Here is a 22030-nt window from a genome sequence, read left to right on the forward strand (position 1 = left end):
CTCCCATGCTAAGGGAGGGACCCAAAATAGATAGAGAAGCCTTAGACCACACAAAGATATTAGCTGGAGGTGGGCAGATAGGCAGAGATTATTCTTTAGACTTCAAAATGCACAGAAAATAATTTATGCTATCCGAGGGCCATTTCCCTTCCCTACCGGGAGTCATGATTGCATCTACCATTTGGTACTACTCAAGGCTGTTTCCTTCATGGCACACTTTCTGAAGTGTGGTGTATTTCTTTTAGATCAAGCGTTTGGTTCAGGGAGCCCAGGAGATGCCAGTTCTCTAGGGTTGGGAGTACTGGGATCTAAGCATATGCTACAATGGCAGAGTTGATATCTGAACTGAACCGTGCCTTCAATGAGCAATTTTGTAATCAACGGGTGCTGAGAAATACTGATTAATCTAAATGATCGCATAATTAGAGTGCAATTGGATGCTCTACTAGTTGAGAAAAGGGCACAAATCAGGGTGAAGTGATAGACGCCGTGTTAGTTCTTCTCTGTGCCAACGTTACAATTCAGTTGAGCTCACTCACTGGTGCCTTTCTAAATGGAGAAGGGCACCCTGGCACACTCAAAATTATTATTTTTTAAGGAGGTGCTTATATTAGTTTTTATATTAGTATGTTATATTTTGTTTGTCATCGATCCAAGAGAAAATAAGTCACATGGTTTACTCTTGTAATTCAGATCATCTCCATCCAAGTAAAGATTGAAAGTGAAGTGGGAATCACTTGGAATGAGACCCACACCCACTAAGGAGCAATGAGTCAGAAACAGGGTAAAGCATTGATTGTCACCCAAAAGGGTGGATAACAAGGGTTTTTATGTTCACAAAATGTGGAGTTGGGGGGGGGGAATTGTGCAGTTGTGAAGCTGATAATGTGCAGTTTGAAAAATTGAGGGGGGGTATAGGCATGTGAGGTCTCTGTGGCTATTAAGCACTTGGAGGCCAGGTAATGCCAGGTATACCGCCTACACATATTATAAGGGTATAATGTTTAAAGCCCTAAACAGCTTTGGCCCTGTATAGCGGAAGGAACTTCTCCACCCTCAGCCCGGACACTAAGATCCAGCTCCGAGGGCATTCTGGTGATTCCCTCACTGCGAGAAGTGAGGTTACATGGAATCAGGCAGGGGGCCTTCTCGGTAGTCGTACCTCAGTAGAAAGCCCTCCCATCAGATGTCAAGGAAATAAACAACTATCTGACTTTTAGAAGACATTTGGAGGCAGTCCTATTCAGAGAAGTTTTTAATGTTTGATGTGTTACTGTATTTTTAATATTCTGTTGGGAGCCACTCAGAGTGGCTGGGGCAACCCAGTCAGATGGGCAGCATATAAATAATAAGATGACGATGATGATGATTAGAATGCACTTAGTTTCTATAATTAAACTGCCCAAACCATAGAAAACTCCTTATTCTTCCTAGTTGCAACATCCTTCTCTTCACCTTTTATCTTTGGGAAGGTAATGCTTTATCGCATCCTTAAATAATAAATTCTCTTAAAGCAGGGCCGGCCCTATGATGAGGCAGAATGAGGCAGCTGCCTCAGGCAGCAGATGCTGAGTTGGGGAAGTGACTGACCAGAGCTATGAGTGCCATGTGGCCTGCCCTATACACCCTACACTCGCCTGCTGCCCTCAAGTGCAGTGAAAGACACTATCCTTTCACCAGTAAGAGTCATCTACCAGTCCAGTTGGCTGCTATATGTACCTTGGGGGAGGGCGCCATCTTGACCTTTGCCTGAGGCAGCGAAATGTATTGAACCAGCTCTGCCTTAGAGTGTTCCCTTTTTTGTGCCCTAATGAGGAGACTGCAAAGCCAGTGTAAATTACACCAGCTTAAGCTAAACCGACACGAAATATGGTAGATCCACACTCCACACAGGGGATGGGATGGGGAGATGCTGGCCACAGCCCAGAAGAGAGAAAAGAAGGTAGTCAAAGACAGAGAGCTGGCTCAGCTAGCATTATCATGGGGAAACATGCCTTTAAAAAACAGTGCTGGATAGCAACAGTTAGAAATAACAATACACAGACACTAAAGATGAGACACTTGCTGAAAATTATGTTGACAGAATGGTGGGTAGGTGGGAGACTTCCGGGAGAAGCATGGAAATCCAAATATTTTTCTGCTAGCTCTGGTTGACAGAAGATAATTATGTGGTGATTGATAATAGTGATCTGCGATTATTCTCAAGACGCCTAGATCAAAACTGTTGTTCTGTTGTCTATGTTTTGAAGCTTGGGCAGATATAACAAGCTGGTAGGCAGATGAAAACACCATCTGGCCCAAATGCCATGCAATCACCTGAAAAACAGGTAACACAATTGTACCCTCTCTTCTTCAAATCTTTAAAAATATATTTGGGGGGAAACTGTAATGAGAGTCCATTTTGTGGGTAAGAAAGATTAAAACGGACAATAGGAATCCCTGTAAAAAAAAACCCTGCTTTTTTGTTCCTTGCCACTAAAGCATTTTGGAAACTAAAACTAGAGTGATTATTGTTAGCCATGAGAAAAAGAATTTGCTTTGAGGTAACTGTCTCAGCTGTGGAAGCCAAGGATTGTGATGGAGGATACATTAAGGAGAATTGAGTAGCTAATAATAACAACCAGACTATTGATAACGTCCAGTATGATAAAGGTACTGTTGGTATTGTTCAGTAGTTGATGACTGAACAATTAAAAATGATCAGAACTATGTTTGATTAAGAAAATAAAGAAAATGAACCAGATGACAAATGAGAGAAATATTAGGTAGAAAATGGAAATGCAGAAGTCCCAGACCAAACGGATAGAAAGTTGGTATGACTGGATCAAAAAAGAACACAATTGAAGGCAGCAAATATTCACGTGGAAATGAAAATGGCCTCCATCCTAGGGTTTGGAGATTTTTCTCTTTCTCTGTCTTATGTTTTTATCTTTGTTTAGATTAGTTTGTTTTTTATTGTAGTGTATTATGAAAAGTCTCAACAAAACTGTTCAAAAGAAAAAAGAGAAAAAAGAGGGGGGAAATAATGGTGGGTAGGTGGAGATCTAGTAAGATCCCCTTGGGAGGTTTTCATGAACCAATTCTCATTGGCCATCTAAAATCCTGCCACATCTGCATAAAGGTAAAGGTAATGGTACCCCTGGCCGTTAGGTCCAGTCGCGGACAACTCTGGGGTTGCGGCGCTCATCTCGATTTACTGGCCAAGGGAGCCGGCGTACAGCTTCTGGGTCATGAGTAAGCCACTTCTGGTGAACCAGAGCCACGCATGGAAACGCCCTTTACCTTCCTGCCGGAGCGGTACCTATTTATCTACCTGCACTTTGATGTGCTTTTGAACTGCTAGGTGGGCAGGAGCTGGGACCGAACAACAGGAGCTCACCCCATAGCGGGGATTCGAACCACCGACCTTCTGATCGGCAAGCCCTAGGCTCTGTGGCTTAGACCACAGCGCCACCCATGTCTCACATCTGCATAGCCACACCCATCTCTTGGACTCACAGTTCAACCAAGCACAAAGTGAGTTCTTGTATATATAAGATAATTGCCTGTATCATTAGAGCAATTAGATAAAGCCTATTTACCATTCTTATTCATTGTAACCCCTTGAAGTAGGTTAGGCTAGGAGGCAGAGTGTTGCCTGAGGCTGTCCAGCAAGCTTTGTTAGTGACTCACCTAAAGCAAGCTGGATTGAGATTATCTGCTTGATCACACTGGCTGCCAGGAAAAGCAACAGTGGAACAAGATTTGCACACTGGTGTTTTAATGAAATGTGTTTTTTTCAAGTCTCAGTTGTTTCACTCTTGGGAGTCATCATTACAACACTCAAACAAAAGATTTACTGCGTGTTCATTTTACTAACTGGAGTGGATTCTGCTTCACAGCCAAAGTGTGTGTGTGTGTAAGAGAGAAAGAGAGAAATATTCTGACAATGAAGTGGTCAAAAGTGAAGCAGAGTGTTTCATCTAATGACTGTATTAATTATCTGAGCATAACACCCAATTTATTTAAAATTGTTTATCTTGAAAAACAAGATCGCCAGGGGAGCTGCGAATTCCCTTTGCATTCTTGTTTCCAGTGGCAATCTGCTAACAGCAGCAAATTGCATTCAAATTACATATCAGCCAATATTAGTATTAATTGTAAACTAACTTCAGCTCACTTAATTGTGGGTATAATGAAGTATTACAATTAGCCATAATATATTATTTAACTAAGAAATATCAATATTATTTAGAGCAGGTGCCAGTTACAGCAGGCCATGCAAACACAGGGGGGGAGGGGGGGAAGCGTATCAATTAGGCATCTCATTTCAGCAAGTGCTAAATGGTGCTGGTTGTCTGAACTCCGGAGTGTTTTGTCTCACTTAAATTCAGACCAGGCAACTTGTAATTTTGTTGTGAGGTAAAGGAAAAAGCCAAAACAAAAATTTGTTTAGGAAGCTCAGTTTAATCTTCAAGAAAGCAACACAAGGAAGAAAGTTTTAAAATAAATATCCTAAATTTTAAGCTCTGAAATATATATAATATTTCATAAAATTCATATACCACTTGACTGTAAAAAACAAACCCTGAAGAGGTTTACAAAAAGAATAAAATAATAAAATTATGAGTAAAAATGGTTTTAAACTGCTTTTAATTAAAAAAAATGGTTGTAGCAGGTGCCCAAAAGAGTACAATGAAAGTGCCTGTCTGGAGTCAATAGGCAGGGAGTTCCAAAGTGTGCATACTGTCACACTAACAGACCAGTTTCTTTCCAATACAGAACAGGTATTATGTGATAATCAATAACAAGATGAAATATGAAAAAAATCTTTTTTAATAATTCCAGTGGCACCTTTAAGATAAACTAAATATAAGCTTTCAAGGTATGAGCTTTCGTGTGTAATACACACTTTGTCAGATACTCTGAAGGTGTTATGTGGCATCTGTTAGGTAACTTGGTCCCAAGTTGTTCAGGACTTTATATACTGATAGTAACACCTTTGAACTTGGGATTTTAAAATTGAACTTGGGCATTGTGTTTTGCTCTGTTTTAACCTTTGGTGGCTTCACGATGTATTTCATAGAATTTCATAGAATCATAGAGTTGGAAGGGACCCTGAGGATCATCTAGTCCAACCCCCTGCAGCTGTCCCATACAAGGATCAAACCTGCAACCTTGGCATTATCAGCACCACACTCCAACCAACTGAGCTACCCAGGATGCTGTGAAGCAGCCTATTTATTTAATTGGCTAATAAAACTAAAGCTGGAGCGCACACCCTCCAAGTGTCCTGATTTTTCAAGGACAGTCCCGGAATTTCTCTATTTCCCCCACCCGCACCACTGCCACTGAGCCCAGGGAGGAGGATGAGACAGCACTTCTCCCAAGTGAGGATGGTGGCGGCAGTGGCTGCTGCAAGGGGCCTCTCCATGGCTGCCGCCGCCGCCGCCGATCTCCTCCCTTGGGCAGCTTGTAGCAGCTGCTGGAGGGCGGGCAAGTGAGCGGGGGAGACTGTTGGCCCTGCCGTGGCCCAGGGGACACCCTGGCTCTGAGGGGCAGGCAGAGGCCAGGGCTGCCCTGGGTGGGAAGAAAGGTAGCAGCGTGCAAGGAGTCTGGGTTTTATATTTTGAAAAACGCTTTGTGTGTCCATGTCTAATATTGCCCTTTAAAAATATATATTTATTTGTGTGTTTTTCTTTTTGAAAATCTACCAAAGAATAAAATAAAATAAAATTGGGATTAAAGGGTTTTCTTAGAACGGTGTATGCTGTGTCCCATTGGTGTCACGATGGTGGAAATGCTCTTTTTTGGGGGGGGGGTGACAAAATGGGGAGTCAGGGACATTTCTCACTCCCCCCAACTGATCCTCCTTATTTTCTCTGAGAAATGTTGGAGGGTGGGTGGGAGCATTCTAATAAAAAGTAGCTTCCTCCAACTCTCAGGAATGAGCCGTCTTCCGCAACTGATGGAGGACGCAGAAATGGCGAAACTTGCTGGAAGAACAAGAACTCAAGAGTGACTTTTAAAAACAGAATGGGGAAAAAAATATTTATTATTTGAAGATATATTGTAAACAAATTAAAACATTAGCAGGATTAATATAAACATGTGCAGTAAGATATAATTAAAGGGGAAGATAAGGGGAAATTAGTAAATAGGTTTCAATTGGATATGCAGTAGTAAAAATATATGAATTAAGTAACCACAGAAAGGAGAGGACGGAAGTTGAATGCAAATTGCATTTGTAAAGATTTTGTATTTTTTAAAATAAAATGTGAACATCTATCTATCTATCTATCTATCTATCTATCTATCTATCTATCTATCTATGTAGCAGCTGTGGGTGAGCAGCTAGATCCCTCTCCCTCCCGCCCCTGCCCCATGACCAGGCTGCAGTCTGAAATACCCATTTACAATGCACGCTTTAAATGGAATCCAGCATTATGTCATCAGTGTAATGCCTTTAACTCTTATCACATTTCATACTTGACCAGAATTTGAAGCTTGTGTCAGATCTGGAATTGTCTCTATGTTCAATATCCAGGTCATTAAGCAGCCATTTATATTGTGCAAATATTCATCCAGTTTTAATTCTGCTTTGTGCCATAGTATACCTGGGTAATTCCTGAATGAGTCCAAATAGTCAGGGAGCTCGTAGTGAGCAAGATGATATCGCTATGCTATGTAACCAATAAGATTTGGGTGTGTGGTGAGATCGTTGAAGACAACGTAGAGTAAAAGCACAGCTTCCAGGGTTGCAAATGATCCCACCCAGGCAGGGATCACACAATGAATGGGCTGGTGTTACAATGTGTGGTAGCCCATCAGGCTTAACTATGAGATGATGTCACCAAGGACAAGTGAGGTCAACTGAGAGTAAGAGCAGGAGAGGGCAACACAAGTGGGGTTAACTGTTGCCACAAACAGAGGCTCCAAAAATCAAATCCAAGACTGGAACTGTCCTTTGACTGCTAAAAATGTTTGCGAAAAAGAGATAAATTTTGGCTCAGGCTACCTGGCTAAGTGGAAACCCTGGTTAGCTTTACCCACGGTTAATTTTACAACTAAGATAGTCCTGCTTCATTCATCACGAGGGAAGAAGGGCTGTGGCAAGAAGGATCCGTGCTCCAGAAGGGAAGGGTGTGCAAAGGGAGTGTTCCTGATTGTCTGAGCATTCAGTCTGGCATTTGGGAACAGGACTTGCACACAATGAATCCCAAGGTTCCTGTGGCAGCTTACAAGTTAGCATTACTGTACAAGCACGCCTCCTATAAAGGCAGAATTGCTTGGTGCAATTAAGGAGCTGGTCTTAAAGGGCTACTGCCTTTGCTGTGAACAAACGTTCACAAATATAACTCCTCTGGAAGAAGCAGCCCAAACAGCAGAAGCAGCAACGAGTCTTAAGATTAGAGAGAGGAAGCCGGGAATGAGGAGCAAGTACAGAGCAAAGCAGTCGTCTCCCTCCGTTCAGCTTTCAGCCACAGAGAGGGCCCACAGTGATGGAACTTTTCCTGGTACACATTTAAGATCATTTCTGCACACTACAATTATGTGCCTAATTAAAATTAAGAAATTAGAACACAGTTAAAAGGAGTAATATTTTGCTCACAGCTAATTTCATTAAAGTATTAATGAACAGGACTCGTTTTATGGCTGGAGGGCAACTATTTTCTGCAAAGTGCCTCCACGCTCGCTAATTTATTCATGCATGAAAAACAACCCAATGAGAAATGAGCGAGCCGGGAACTTCTGGTCCTAATTAAAATATTTAAAACACCACGTCTATTCTGTTTCCATCTAGTCAAATACCTAAGCTAGGAGCCAGCATGACGCCAATTAACATGGAACAAGCAAACACACAACACCCACAGATCCTGATTAAAGTGCGTATTATCGTACCATACGATATATTGTTGAGCACATGTATGTAAATGTTTAATTAACCCATGTCTAAATCACTGCGATAGTCAAGAAAGGATACTTTAATCCCTGAAAATAGAGGCAATGTAACAGCATGCCACAATCGTTCTTATTTACTGCTTGCACCTTGACTCAAGACATCATTTGGAGTTCTGCTGCAAAGCCCCACTGAAGTTTGGTATTGGGGGGGGGGGGTTGTGAGGGGGAGAAGAAGGATTTTCCTCTGAGCTCTGCAGACAACAGTGAAATTGCTGGATGCCAGAGGCGTGAGAGAGATATTCGGTGTTGGATTTGCCTCTGGTAACACACTATTTTTCATTAATAATTGAAGTCTAGGCCTAAAACCCATTTGTCTATTTTGGACACCAGAAACACAAACTCAAAAATGCTTCTCATGATCCACCAAAGAGGTTGTGTGTGTGTGTGTGTGTGTGTGTGAGAGAGAGAGAGAGAGAGAGAGAGAGAGAGAGAGAGAGGCGGGTGGAGCACTCCAGGGACTTTCATCTTCATGAAAAAAGAAGAAATCCTGAAAAGAACTCTGCTTGCAGACTTGCTAATTTAGCAAAAACTAGGATCAGAACCCCCCCTCTAAACTTTTACTTCACACACAGATGATAAAACCCTCAAGTTCAAGGAGACTTCAAAGAGATGCAGCTTTCTCCTTGGTTTGTACTGATGTGGGTATTTCCATTTTTTTTACATGGGATTCAAATATTGACTGTGACAATAATAATAATTTTATTCATAATTTTTTTTAATCTAACGTTTCAGGTTTTACAATCAATCAATTCTTCCTCCCTCCATGGTTTCCCCAAAATTTCAATTCATGCTGCACATTATAGTTACTCCATGCCTTCGCTTCTAAAAAAACCCCAAACACCCTCTATTATCCTTTCTAGTTCTGTTCTCAGTCAAATCCTATTTGTGTCTTAACATATTTACAGTGAGTTTTTAAATGATCTACAAAATAATCTTCCAATCCTCCTTAAAGTCAATCTCTTTTTTATCTCTAATTTTACAAGTCAAACTAGCCAATTCTGCATATTTGTCAATTTCTACTGCCACTCCTCTGCTATTGTTGTGTAAATAAATAGATTTTCCTGGGTTTTTTGTAGGGGACGTCTGTTCCTGTTATCCCTAATAAAAAGGCTTCTGGTCTTTTGAGGCGAGTTACCTTAAATATTTCCCCCTGATGTGCGTATTTCCATTTGAAAAAGCGTTTTGTTTTGCTTTTGTTGTAACGTGGGGATCGTGATTCAGCAAGTGATGTCAGCTCTGACAGAGCAGGCAGGAGACAGCTTCTTCATGTAACACTCTTTATTCAGACAAACAAGACTGAGGAACTGAGGAGAGGGAGATACATTTATAGGGACAGTAGAGGATACATTTTGGAGGGAACAATCTCAAGCAATCACAAGGCTGCCTTTTGGTGGGATCCAATAAGACTGAGGATCCAAATGCAGCAACTTAAATGAACCAATAGTAGCTGTTCCTTCTGGAACAGGAAGGCAGCTACTTTCCCCTAATGTGAATACAGACAATAGCAATACAGATATGATAACCCTTGAATCAATACACAACAGTTTTACTTGGCAAGTGGGGGGATGTTCTAAAGCTTTCCACGAGAAATCTAGTTCTCCATAGGATACTTCCTCTGTTCTCTTGCTGCTTCTCTTACTATCCTCAGAGAAGACTGAGAGAGACTTGAAACTCTTTGGTGGTGGTGAGGAGCTTTCTGGCTGGTTGACTTTGACTGTTCTCCAAGTATGCTGTTGAAAAAGGGGAAGCCAATTTGGTACCAGAGGGCTAAAAACTCCCAACTTAAAGACTCCACACAGTGTGCTGCCAATACAGTCACTCACACACCTTCAGAACAAAATAAAAACTAAAAACATTCCTTCCAGTAACACCTTAGAGACCAACTAAGTTTGTTCTTGGTATGAGCTTTCGCGTGAATGCACACTTCTTCTTCAACACCTTCAGAAATTATTCCAAAAACCAGTTTCATCTAAGCTTACACCTGAACCCCACAGCAGAGGCCAGCAACATGTAGACTCAGTTTATTTGAGTTTCAAGGAAGGGTGAAAAGGGAGGAGGAGGTGGCAGAAAGGAAAGAGAGAGAAAAGGGAGCTCCCTCCCCCCCCCCCCAATTCTTGGCTCTGACTTTGCACGCTACCAGGATGAGGCCTTTGCCAAATGATGATAATATATATTCATTTATACCCTGCCTCTATCACTGACTGGACTCAAGAGTACCCCCAAGGGGATGAGCACATATTCTTTATTGAATTTTATAGAAAAGAAAGAGGAAAAAAAGAAGAAACAACAACATATTCAAACATAGACAAAACAATACAACCATACAAAAAACAAACCTACAATGAAAACAACAAAAAACAAAGAACCTTATTACTATCACTGCCATCTATCCTTTACATTCTTTTCCTGCATAGCCCAACCTCTACTTCCAGTGTTTTCCCTGCTAAGTCAGATTATTGTATTTAATAATAATAATAATATCATATTGCTGTTTATTTACAGCAATTGTACCCCATCCTTTAGCAGAAAAGGCTCTCAGAGCAGCTTATAAAAAAAACCCATTAAATCTTAGACTTTTAAATCCTGTGTTAGGCATAATGCACACTGATAGTCACAAGTCTGCTAGAAGTTGGAAAACCACCACAGGATTCTATTGGTAAATCACATAAAACCATTGCTATTTCATTGAGGTTTTAGGAGGGATACAACAATGCTCCTTCATGTCTAAAAACCCTGTGGGCCCTTTGAGGGATGAGTTCTGTTCATTCCATAAAATATTACTGTACTTCTCTTGGCTCTTGCTTTGTGCTGAGATGGTATTGTGTGGGCATTTTAAACTTTAAGGCAGGCTTCTTTAGTGTATCATGGTGACACCTGCAGTAGGTAGCATCTGCTAGTCTTTGAGCTATCTAGAAGAACATAAGAACAGCCTGCTAGTTCAGCATCCTTTTCCCACTGGGGACAACCAGATCTCCATGGGATATCAGCAACCAGAGCATTCCTCAAGAGCATTCCTCTTCCCTACGGCTTCCAGCAACTGGCATTATGCCTCCAACTGCAGAGGCAGAGCAGAGCCATTATGGCTAGTAGCCCTTGATAGTCCTCTCCTCCATAAATTTGTCTAATCATCTTTTAAAGCCATCAAAGTGCAAGTAGGTAAATAGGCACCGCTCCAACGGGAAGGTAAACAGCATTTCTGTGCGCTGCTCTGGTTCGCCAGAAGCGGCTTAGTCATGCTGGCCACAGGACCCGGAAGCTTTCTGTGGACAAATGCCGGCTCCCTCAGCCTACAGAGCGAGATGAGCGCCACAACCCCAGAGTCGGACACTACTGGACCTAACGGTCAGGGGTCCCTTTACTTTACCTTTACAGCCATCAAAGTTGGTGGCCATCACTGCTTTCCATGGCAACGAGTGCCATAGTTTGCTGTGTGAAGAAGGACTTTATTTTATCTGTCCTGCATCTTCCAACATTCTGCTTCAGTGGATGTCCAAGAGTTCTAGTGGTTTCCGTTTCCGTTTATTGTGTTTTAGCAAACAGCCATTACACACATAAAAATAACAATAACAACAATACTGCTTAGGGTTGCCAACAACAACTTTCATTGGGTGATTTTCCTAAAAAGAAGCTCATCAACTTTCCTAAAAAAATCAACAACTTTTTATATCCAGGTATTTACTTATTGAAATATGGCAACCCTAATACCGTTACTAATAGTGGTTTACATTTCCCAGACCTGCTTTAAATTTTGTTACACAAATTTGTAGAGCCCTAGTGAAAAATTTGAATGTTCTGTAGGAGCTCTCAACAACACTCCCCACTTCCCTTTTACTAGGAGAAAGAAATTGCATTGAGAGGGCTTTCGTACAATCTGGTGCTGGCATGGAGTCCCCAGTTCACATGTTTGTGGGGGCATGTGACAGAGTGGAGGGGCACCTGCCCGCTCCTCCACTGCACGAAGGTTGCCTCTGGTGACATACAAACTGGGGTCTCCATGGCTGCTGTCAAGACCACAGTGCAATCTTCCCGTTCATCTGATCCAGGGAAAGTTTTCTGAATGCTCTAATGCTCCAGAGAACTCAGGAAGCAACGCTACATGGCTGGAAGATACAGACATGTAGAGCAAGGGAGCTCCGAGACTCAGAAATGGGAATATGCAAGTCAGATGAAGAAATGAAAGACAGGAGGGGGAAAAACTTGGTGAGCTCTCAGGAGCTCCTAGAATGAAATCCAAGGCAGAGGAAACGACAAAGGCAAGAAGTTATCTGGGAACAGAGGAGGGGTGGGTGGGGGGACAAAGTTAGAGACGCAGCAGGAAAGAACAGAGGGATGTGAATGAGGTGGGAAAGTTTCAGGAAAGCAGAGAAATGTGTGCAAGGAGAGCAATAGGAGCTGGAAATGCAAGCTGTTCTGGAGCTAGAAGAAAAGAGCACAGTGAATATCCAAAAGGGTAAGAGCAAAGCTCAGATGCAGTGAGGCAGAAGCCAAGTGACACTTTCAGGAGGAAGGGCCATAACTCAGTGGTAGAGCATCTGTTTTGCATGCAGAAGGTCCTGACAGCATCTCCAGGTAGGGTTGGGAGAGACTTCCTGCTCGGATTGTTCCTCTGTCTCTCCCAAGGCTAGCAGAGTGCTCTCTCTGAACAGCCACCAACTACCAAACCTCCAGCAGTCCAGAGCAGTCTTTCCCCCTTTTCCTTGTGTGTGCTACCTTTTCCAGCAAGAGGCATTCTTGTTTCATTTTCATTCTACCTGTTCTTTCTAAACTAAAGTTATGTTGTATTGTAGGGGCGGTTTGACTGGGACCCTGCAATCCCATAGACCCTGGAAGGGTGCCACAGGAGCCCTAGGATGCACTAAGTCCCCCTATCCGGGGGGGGGGGGAGAGGTGGGGCAGAAGCCTGCCCTTAGAGAGGGAGATACAACACTGCATGCCTCTTCTGATTGGTTCTGGAAATATCTGCAGTCAGGTCCTCCCCAATGTCAGTGACGGCTGAAGCTAGACATTCCAGAAGCATCTCTCCCATTCCTCTGCACACACCAGAAAGGGGGTCAACCTGTGCCAGCCTTTGTAAACACATCTAACTCCTCACCTCTGCCCTGCATGTGTTAGATGGGGCTGTTCCTCTACCTTTGTCTATCTCCTCTCTGGGACTGAAGCCTAAAGAACTGTTTTACAGAACATTTATACTTAAACCCTGCTTTATAGGCCCAACAGGTTCTCAAAGCAGCTTACAAAATATTCCCGAAGTAAAATCTCACTCAGATCTTAAAACCTCAAGTTTTATTATGCATATATAATTATATATAATATATAATACAATAATAACCAAACAAAGCTAATATTGAAAGAAAACAAAAGAAAAAAGAAAAGAAGAGAGAGAGAAATGGCCAACCACACAAACACAAAATTTTATACTGTATGCTATCAACCTTCTATCTTAATCTTCACATTTTCCCAGCTCCCATCTTTCTCAGTCCCAACCCTGAGAAAAACCACTCTATTCTGTCTCTCTCACAGGGATTTCTTCTATCAATCTTCTCTCTGTGTGTATCTTCATATCATATCATTCATATCATACTTACAAGTAATATTATTTAACATCAATTAAAAACTATCAAAAACTATATACGAAGAAAAAGAAACAAAGAAGAAAAAGGAAGTATTTCCACTCTTCTATCTGCCAATTATATATAATACAGTTTGTTATGTATTGGGTTTAACACATGTTATGATTCTAACCAATCGTAGAAGTGTAGGTGGATGAAAGTTCTAATGGCAAGCACTGTCAACTGCCAATTGGCACTTCTTGCTGGGGCTTTCAGAGTTTGTTCACGAGGATCCCTCTATCTTGAGTTGCACCCTAAGCTTATTGGGCCCCGGGGACAGAAGTTGCAGTACCCTGGCTGAAGAGGTGGACTGTAACTCCTCCTCTATGTAGGCCTCACGGACACGTTGCTTGGGTCGTGCTCCGGAGGTCTTGGAGCAGCAGACTCGACCAATGTGCCCAGTTTTCCCACAGCGGCGACATGTGGCATCCCGAAACCTGCATGTCCGCCGCTCGTGGTTATCTCCGCAGCTGGCGCAGGTCCCTCGAGGTGCGTCAGATGATCGCTGGTTCGACAATGTGCTCGTAGCTTGTGAGCTGTGGTGTCGGTCGGATCGGTCCGAAGCTCGGTGGACATCCTCATTGTGGGAATCTATGGAAGATGACCGGTCTCGCTGCATGTGGTGAATTCTCCTTTTGGCATGTGGGCTGTAGGCCGCCTCGTGGGCATTATCCTTCTCAAAGGCTGTGGCCATATTTATTGCTTCCATCATTGTGATGTCATCTTTTGCCAGCAGCTTGCGGCGGAGACGGCTGTCTCACATGCCACTGATGAACCTTTCGAGAAGTCGTTCCTCAATGTCAGCGAATTGGCAATACATCACAATCGCCCGGAGCACGGTGATGTATTCAGTCACTGACTCTTGCGCTTGTTGCACTCTGTGCGCCAAGTTGTAGTGGCGGTGGTTCTTAGTTGGCTGAGGCGCGAGGTGTCTTGTCATAGCCTGTGTCAGCTCATCGAAAGTGCAGGCCTCTATGTCCCTGAGTGCCATCAGACCTTCCAGTAGAGTGATGGCGGAACTTCCCAGCACCGTCAATAGCACATCCACCTTCTCTGCCTCCCTAGTGAAGTCTTGTAGTCGGACGTAGCTCCTTATTCGGTGGAGCCACTGCGGCCATTCTGCAGGATGGCTCATATCGAAGTCCGGTGGCGGCCGACTATGACTGGTGGCCATCCTCAGACCTGAAGTAGTCACTTGTGCGATTATGGGTGGTTGCGAAGATGCAGCAGGCACGGTCTCGTTTCCGGGGCTTCTTGCTGAGTCCAGCGTGGCGGTGTTGCGATTACTGTGAGGCGGCAGGCAGCTGTGCTGCGTTGCAGTCTCAGGCCTCTGGTAGCTAGCAGGAGCTCATGTATCCCATCCTCGTCGCCAATATTAAATATTCAGGAAAAGTCAGAAGGCCAATGCAACTTCGTTTATTCAACAGCTCACTCCCATATTGAACAAGAACACACTCTGAAAGCCCCAGCAAGAAGTGCCAGTTGGCAGTTGGCAGTTGACAGTTGACAGAGCTTGCCATTAGAACTTTTGTCCACCTACGCTTCTACGATTGGTTTTAATCATAACATGTGTTAAACCCAATACATAACACAGTTATTTTCAATATTTGACATATTCATTCCAAAATGACTTCTAGCTGTATGTGGTATACAGCTTTTTGGCACCCACTAATGGTATTTCTTCAAATTTCCTTTGTATGCTTCTGACATCTCCAATTCTGACACTCAATCAGTCTAAGATGACTTTTTCTTTATTGCTATTTTTGAATGTCCCAAAATAATTTTTTCTTCAGTTTCTTGTGAGATATTCATTTTGTGGATTCCAGCACATCTCAATAAAATGAGAGTCCACATTTATTTGCCTGTTGCTTAACCCCTCATGCTTTCCTCTCCTGCTTTTCTTTTCTTTTCTTTTTTTATCTCCTTTCAGGAGATAGGCAGGATTTTCATCCATCTTCTCTTTAGGAACATTTTGATGGGGGGAATCTTTTTTTAAAAAAAATGATTTTCAGCTCTGCTTTTGCAACTTTCCCCAGGAACTTTCCAAACACGTGGGGAAAATCTCACTCAGATCTTATGGAGTACAAAGATTATTGCACAGCCCACCATGCACCAAATGGTCTATGGCAGGTTTTAAAAACATAGCAACTAAAAACAAGGTGGAATTAAAATCATGGAATTAAAAATCACAGAACCAACCAATAGCAAAGCTAACAGAGCAGCAGTACAGAGCAAATGTGATGTGCAATCTTTCTTCTGATATACCTCAGGTTTCAACCCTCTGCCAAGCCAACCCCATAAGTGGGCCTAAGTTGCAGGCAGCATGCTCAGTACCAGAGTCGGCTCCCTCAAGAAGAGAAAGTTCTTGAGATTTGGGCAGCTTCTTATTTATAGATCATTTTTATTAAAGTTTCCAAATCAACAATTCAATCAAATCATATCAAATATACCAAATTATACATATGCAAATCATATAATCCAAATATTCTGCCAAATTATAATTTATTTTTTTGGGACTCCCCACGCTTCAAGTTTTGGAAGGCTCATCATCAACTGAATTCCACTGCATGTTGTATTCTTTCCGATGTTCTCCAGTTCTATCTGTTGTTATCCTTCATTCTTCCACAGCCCCTGAGTTGTTCCCACAAGCGATTTAAAATGAATAATAAGTTTCTGTGTGGATTTTATATCAATCTGATTCTCTTCCATCTCCTCACAACCGGTATTTCTGTCGAGTCAATCCAAAAGTCCTTTCGTTATTTGCAGCCGCCATCTTATCCCATTCCGATAACATCAAAACTAAACGTCCTGCTCATTATTGGGCAGCTTCATCTCTTGTAAGGAGATCCATGTACAGAAGAAGACTTCTGTACTTGTATCACTGCTGCATTGGGAGCCATGTGCATAAACTGGATGTCCATCATAGAATTGTAGAGTTGGAAGGTACCCAAGGGTCATCAAGTCCAAGCCCCTGCAATGCAGGAATCTCAGCCAAAGCATCCATGACAGAGGGCCACCCAAGCTCTGCTTCAAAAGCTCCAATGAAGGAGAGTCCACAACCTTCTGAGGTAGTCCAATCCACAGTCAAACAGCTCTTACTGTCAGCAAGTTTCCCCTGATGTTTAGTCCAGATATCCTTTCTTGTAACTTGAATCCATTGGTTCAAGTCCTATACTCCAGAGCAGGAGAAAACAAGCTTGCTCCATCTTCCCTGTGACAGCCTTTGAAATATTTGAAGTTGGCTCTCATCGGAATGCAGATCTGTCTATCTACACCACATTTCTGTCAGTTGGAATCAGGCCAATGGCCTATCTAGTTCGGCATCCTGTTCTCACTGGCTGTGAGGTGAAAGGTGGATTGTTGTTGAAATACAAAGAGGTGCTGGTGCTGTAGAGGTTCACAGGCCACAAAACAAGTCTGGGGTGGCTATAGTTATTCAAATGCTGCATGAACCTTCTGGTGTTAAGAGCTATTCTACAGTGAAATGAACTCCATCAAACAGGGATGCTCTTCTTCATTGGAGTTTTCAAAGCAGAGGTTGGATGGCTATCTGTCAAGGATTCTTTAACTGTAATTCCAGCATGGCCTGGGGTTAGACTAGATGACCCTTGAGGGTCCCTTCAAACCTTATACTGCTAAGATTCTGTGGTTCTTTGATATGCTGAGGTGTAGCACTTTTTAAAAGACTTCACAGCTAGGGATGGACAAATTTGTAAATTTTGTTTCCCTATTTTTCCAATCTTAATGTCCAACAGTTTGACTTCACCCCCAAAGATACACTCTTCCATTGTCTCCCAAAACAGGTGGATGCCAACAAAACCGTCAGTTCATCACATTTCCATATGGTTTGCATTTTTTAAAAAAGTCCTCTGGAAAATTTGTCAGCATTTAAATGCACATATCACCTAATAGATACATTTTTGGAAGCAATTTTTTCTAATCTTATTTTCAAAAATGTGTGTATTTTTTTATTTAAAAAAAATGTGCTAAGCACATGCATTTCCCTACACAGCTTTTGGTCGGAGAACTGCACTGCTAAATTCAAAGAAGCGTGCATTTTGAAGTATGGCTACATTTTGGTTTGTGTCATGCAAATAAGGCAGATTTGCAAAGCAAGCCACATTTCTCCCCCATCCTTAACATTGGTCTCTACAAGGGGGAAATGCTCTTTCCAGATTCTGATATGGTTTATATAAGCAGTGTCCAAAATGTGTCTGCGTAGCAAGGCTGCATTTCTCTGCTTGGGTGCGACAGGAGAGTCCAGCCTCTTCAGTCAGCATCCTTCATTTCCATGTAACTAAGTCTGGAAAAAGGGGGGCAAAATTGATAAATGCTGTCCTGCTTTTATGCCTCTTTAGCCAGACAAACACCAGCCCTTCGCATTTACAGTAGCTGCTTATTTTCTTTTTTTACAAAAGAGGAATCTTTAAATGTGCTTTCTTAAATATGCAGATGTTCTATTGTCACAGTTCCACCACATAATGAACAGCTTTTAAATATTTAATCAAGCTTGTAAGCCAGCCCCACAGGCTCCGAGCACAGACTGTTGATAGCCAACACTGCTAAATGGCCATTAAGATGCCGAATGTCTCTTTTAAAATGTGCTTAACAAACTGGGAACATTACCTGCAGTGGAATGTGACCCCCTCGCTCCAACACTTGCCGGAGATGGAGGGAAATTAACGTGCTCTTGGCAAGTCCCATTACCAAGATGCCACCATGTGGCATGACACTCCCTGCCTCCAATGGCGGTGTAATGACATAAACTGGCTAGCAGTCGTCATTCCTTATCTGCAAGGCCTAATATATTGCAATAATGATGCTCACTAATTGGATATAGAAAGCAGAAGTGCAGAACAATAGCATTTGTGTATCAACAGAGATCTTCAGAAAGTCAACTGTTTTCTGTGTGCGCGCACCCTAGGTTCCTCCTCTTTGCCTGCTCTTCTCTCACACTGATGCGCATGTTGCACATACAACTCACATGTGCCAGACACATGGCACTTGATGGGGATGAATTATTTCTCTCCAAATTATTTCACGCAGTGCATAAATTGTGGAACTCCCTCCCACGGGAGGCAGTGATGTGCACTAACTTGGATGGGTTTAAAAGAGGATTGGACAAAATCATGGAGGATCCTGCTTGTGGGGTTCCCATTGGAGCATCAGGCCGGCCACTGTGAGAAGAGGAGGCTGGACCAGATGGAGCCCTTTGGCCTGATCCTGCACGCTCTTCTTATGTTCTTAAACTCAAAAAGGAACTTGGTTGATTCAAAGCCTTTTGCCCTTGTCATGGCCCTGGTGGAGTCATTGGGGGGCAAACAGGGCTGCATTCCTTCAGAAGCTTCCAGTCCCTCCTTCTCAGCCACCCACATAACTGCTGGCTCGCCTCCTTCCTTCCTTCCTTCCTTCCTTCCTTCCTTCCTTCCTTCCTTCCTTCCTTCCTTCCTTCCTTCCTTCCTTCCCTGCCATCCATTTTCATGGCTTGCTGTTCCTATGGTGGTGGTGGGAGGGAAGGAGATCATTCCTTATCCCTTCTCTGACACAGTCCAGTGTCGGGAGTACTGCGACATTTATTCTCCAAGTCCCTCGAAATCCAAACAACACCTCAGCCCAAGATTCTGTTTTTGTAGCTGCAGTCAGCCATGGCCCCATCCTACCAGGCCAGGCAGCAAAAAGGCCTGCAAGGCAGGGAACAGGTTTTCCACTACTCACAGCCTGGATTGTGCATGTGTCCCCACATTTGGGGGGGGGGTATATTTTCAGTTTTCAAGGGGATGTTAACCTGGAGGAGCTCCCCCCCTCCCCCCCCCTCAGGAGTTGCATGCCAAACACCCCAGGTTCAATCTCCAAATATGGCCAGGAGAGACCCAGGAGAGCTGTTGACAGTCAGTGTAGAAAATACTGAATGGAATGGTCCAAGAGTCTGATCCGGCAGCACGCAGAGGGAAGAAACATTTCCAGAGAAACTTTTAGCCATGGGACTCCCGGGTGCCATACCATCCTTCCATGAAGTTCCACAATGCACAATCCACTGGGAGTTCAATGGGAGTTGTGCAAGAGAGCCTCCCAGGGTAATGTCACCCAAGGGGCTGATCTATTTGCCTCTCACCCAGTTGCTGCTTCTCACCACACTGTAGGTCCAGCTACCGTTAAAATATAAGGTGGGAAGGTTCCTAGTAAGAGGCTCCAGCCACCATCCTTCACGTGAAGTACAAATAAGAATACTTGAACATATGATCTATGACTTATGAGGCTCTCTGCTTCAAAACCCAGCTCAGCACAGCAGCAGGAGAGAGCTTATTTCCAGCTTCACCTACCTTGCAGGGCTGTCGCAGGGACAAAAGTAGAGAGGTGTAAAAAGGGTCTCTACAGTTCTACAGGTTCATTTGCAGGCTATAAAACAAAAAGGGCCCTTTCATTTTAGGGGCAGGGGAGCAGATTTTCAGGGAGGGCCCTTATCTGAGCCCTCAAAGCCCCATCATGCTGGCTTTGACGTAGTGCCATTCCTGGGGGCACACTGGGGTGTGTGATTTAGATTGAGGAAAATGGGCAGGGCTGATGTAAACTGGGAAAATGCTGCAGGGAAGCATCTGACATCCTCTCCACCACCCCTTCTGCTCTGACCCAATTTAGGCCCTCCCATCCATCCAGAGGCCTCTCTCTTCCTGTTGCAGTGGTTGTTGGGTGGCTGGAGCCAATGAGAGGAAGGAAGCTCAGGCGAGGTTGCAGACCTGGATGGACCAGGGATGAGGGAGATGGGATTGTTGATAGGCCTTCTTCTCACAGAAAAAAATAGGGCTCAGGAACTTGGTGTTCTCCGGTCACTGTTGAGGAAATTGTAAAACAAGTTGCAGACTGCGAGAATTAGTTTGGCACCAAACAGATAGAACCTATGCTTTTAGCGGTTCTTATTTTCATCTGTGTTAGGACGCGGGTGGCGCTGTGGTCTAAACCACTGAGCCTTGGGCTTGCTGATCAGAAGGTTGGCGGTTCGAATCCCCATGACGGGGTGAGCTCCCGTTGTTCGGTCCCTGCTCCTGCCACCCTAGCAATTCAAAAGCACATCAAAGTGCAAGTAGATAAATAGGTACCGCTCCAGCGGGAAGGTAAACGCCGTTTCTGTGCGCTGTACACCGGCTCCCTCGGCCAGTAAAGTGAGATGAGCACCGCAACCCCAGAGTAGTCCGTGACTGGACCTAACAGTCAGGGGTCCCTTTACCTTTACCTATTTTCATCTGTAAGCTGCCTTGAGTTCCTTCAGGGGAAAAGGTGCAGAATAAACAAACAAATAATAATAATAATAATAATAATAATAATAATAATAATAATAGAGAGGTCAGACCAGGAGATTAAATATGCAAAGATAGTATGGGAATCTAGAGGTCCCTAACTGTGCCTGCTTTAATTCATGCAACCCCCTCCCTTTCTGCAAGCTGAGTTGCACCCAAACTTCCAACATTTCTGTTGTGACATATTCAATATGTGTTTAGTGTGTGCTGGCCTTCACTGCTGCATGTATTTTTTATTTTTTAAGTATAACAGTAAGAATAAAATTCAGCCTGGGCCAAAGCATTGGCAGTACAGAAATCTAAATTTAATCAGCAAGTCTCTGACTGTTTACTTAAAGGCAGCATTGCCTCTCAGCATTAAAGAGAAGTCAACAGAAATAGCACCCCCCCCAAAAAAGTCCATTGTTTCTTCACCTCTCCTCACATTAGGTGCTCCTAATGGTTCAAGTCAAGTTTCAAAGCATGAACTGGAAGCAGCTTCTTTGCTGTTGCATCTCCTGTGTATCACAGACCTTTTATGGACAACCTTCTTTCGCTGGGCACAAAAAACGGGCTGGAGGTCTTCACTGCAACTCTCCTCTCCGTGGGGTTGAAATTAAACATGAGGAATGTGAAAGGTAAAGGCGAGGAGGGGAGTTAATACACTCCTGGTCGCTGTTTCATCCTACCCTTTCCTCCCTCCCTCGATCTGATGTAGAATTGTGTTTTGTGGCCCACAGCAAATGCTTTCGACTCTCTTTTTAAAGAGACGTCTAGATAGAGATGGATGACACAAGTAATCTACTTATCTTCCTTCCCCATCACCAATAAAAGTGACAGCCTGCCTAATTAGGCCTAATAAAGCCTCAGCCACACGAGTGGCGCAGCAGCGATCTAAGGGAAGGATGGCATTGACCCACAGAAAACAGGTGCCGCCTGGAGGCAGCTCGGGTATTGCTTTATCTCCGACACATTACAGCGAGGGTGCCCGTGCCGTATTCAAATGCAAGGAGCATGTTTTTCTCTTCAATGCTTAGATCAAGAACAAAAAAAAAAATCCCTCCTAATAATAAAAAGGCGCTGCCAATGTTTTCCCCCAGCTTCACATTCAAAGCAAGGAGTCATTCTGAGCATTGCACTCCATATTCTATTTTATAATATCACTTAAAGCTATTTCTTTGAATTGCAGACATTTCTTTAAGAAGGAAA

Source organism: Lacerta agilis, chromosome 13 (genome assembly GCF_009819535.1).
Source record: "Lacerta agilis isolate rLacAgi1 chromosome 13, rLacAgi1.pri, whole genome shotgun sequence".
Taxonomy (NCBI): Eukaryota; Metazoa; Chordata; class Lepidosauria; order Squamata; family Lacertidae; genus Lacerta; species Lacerta agilis.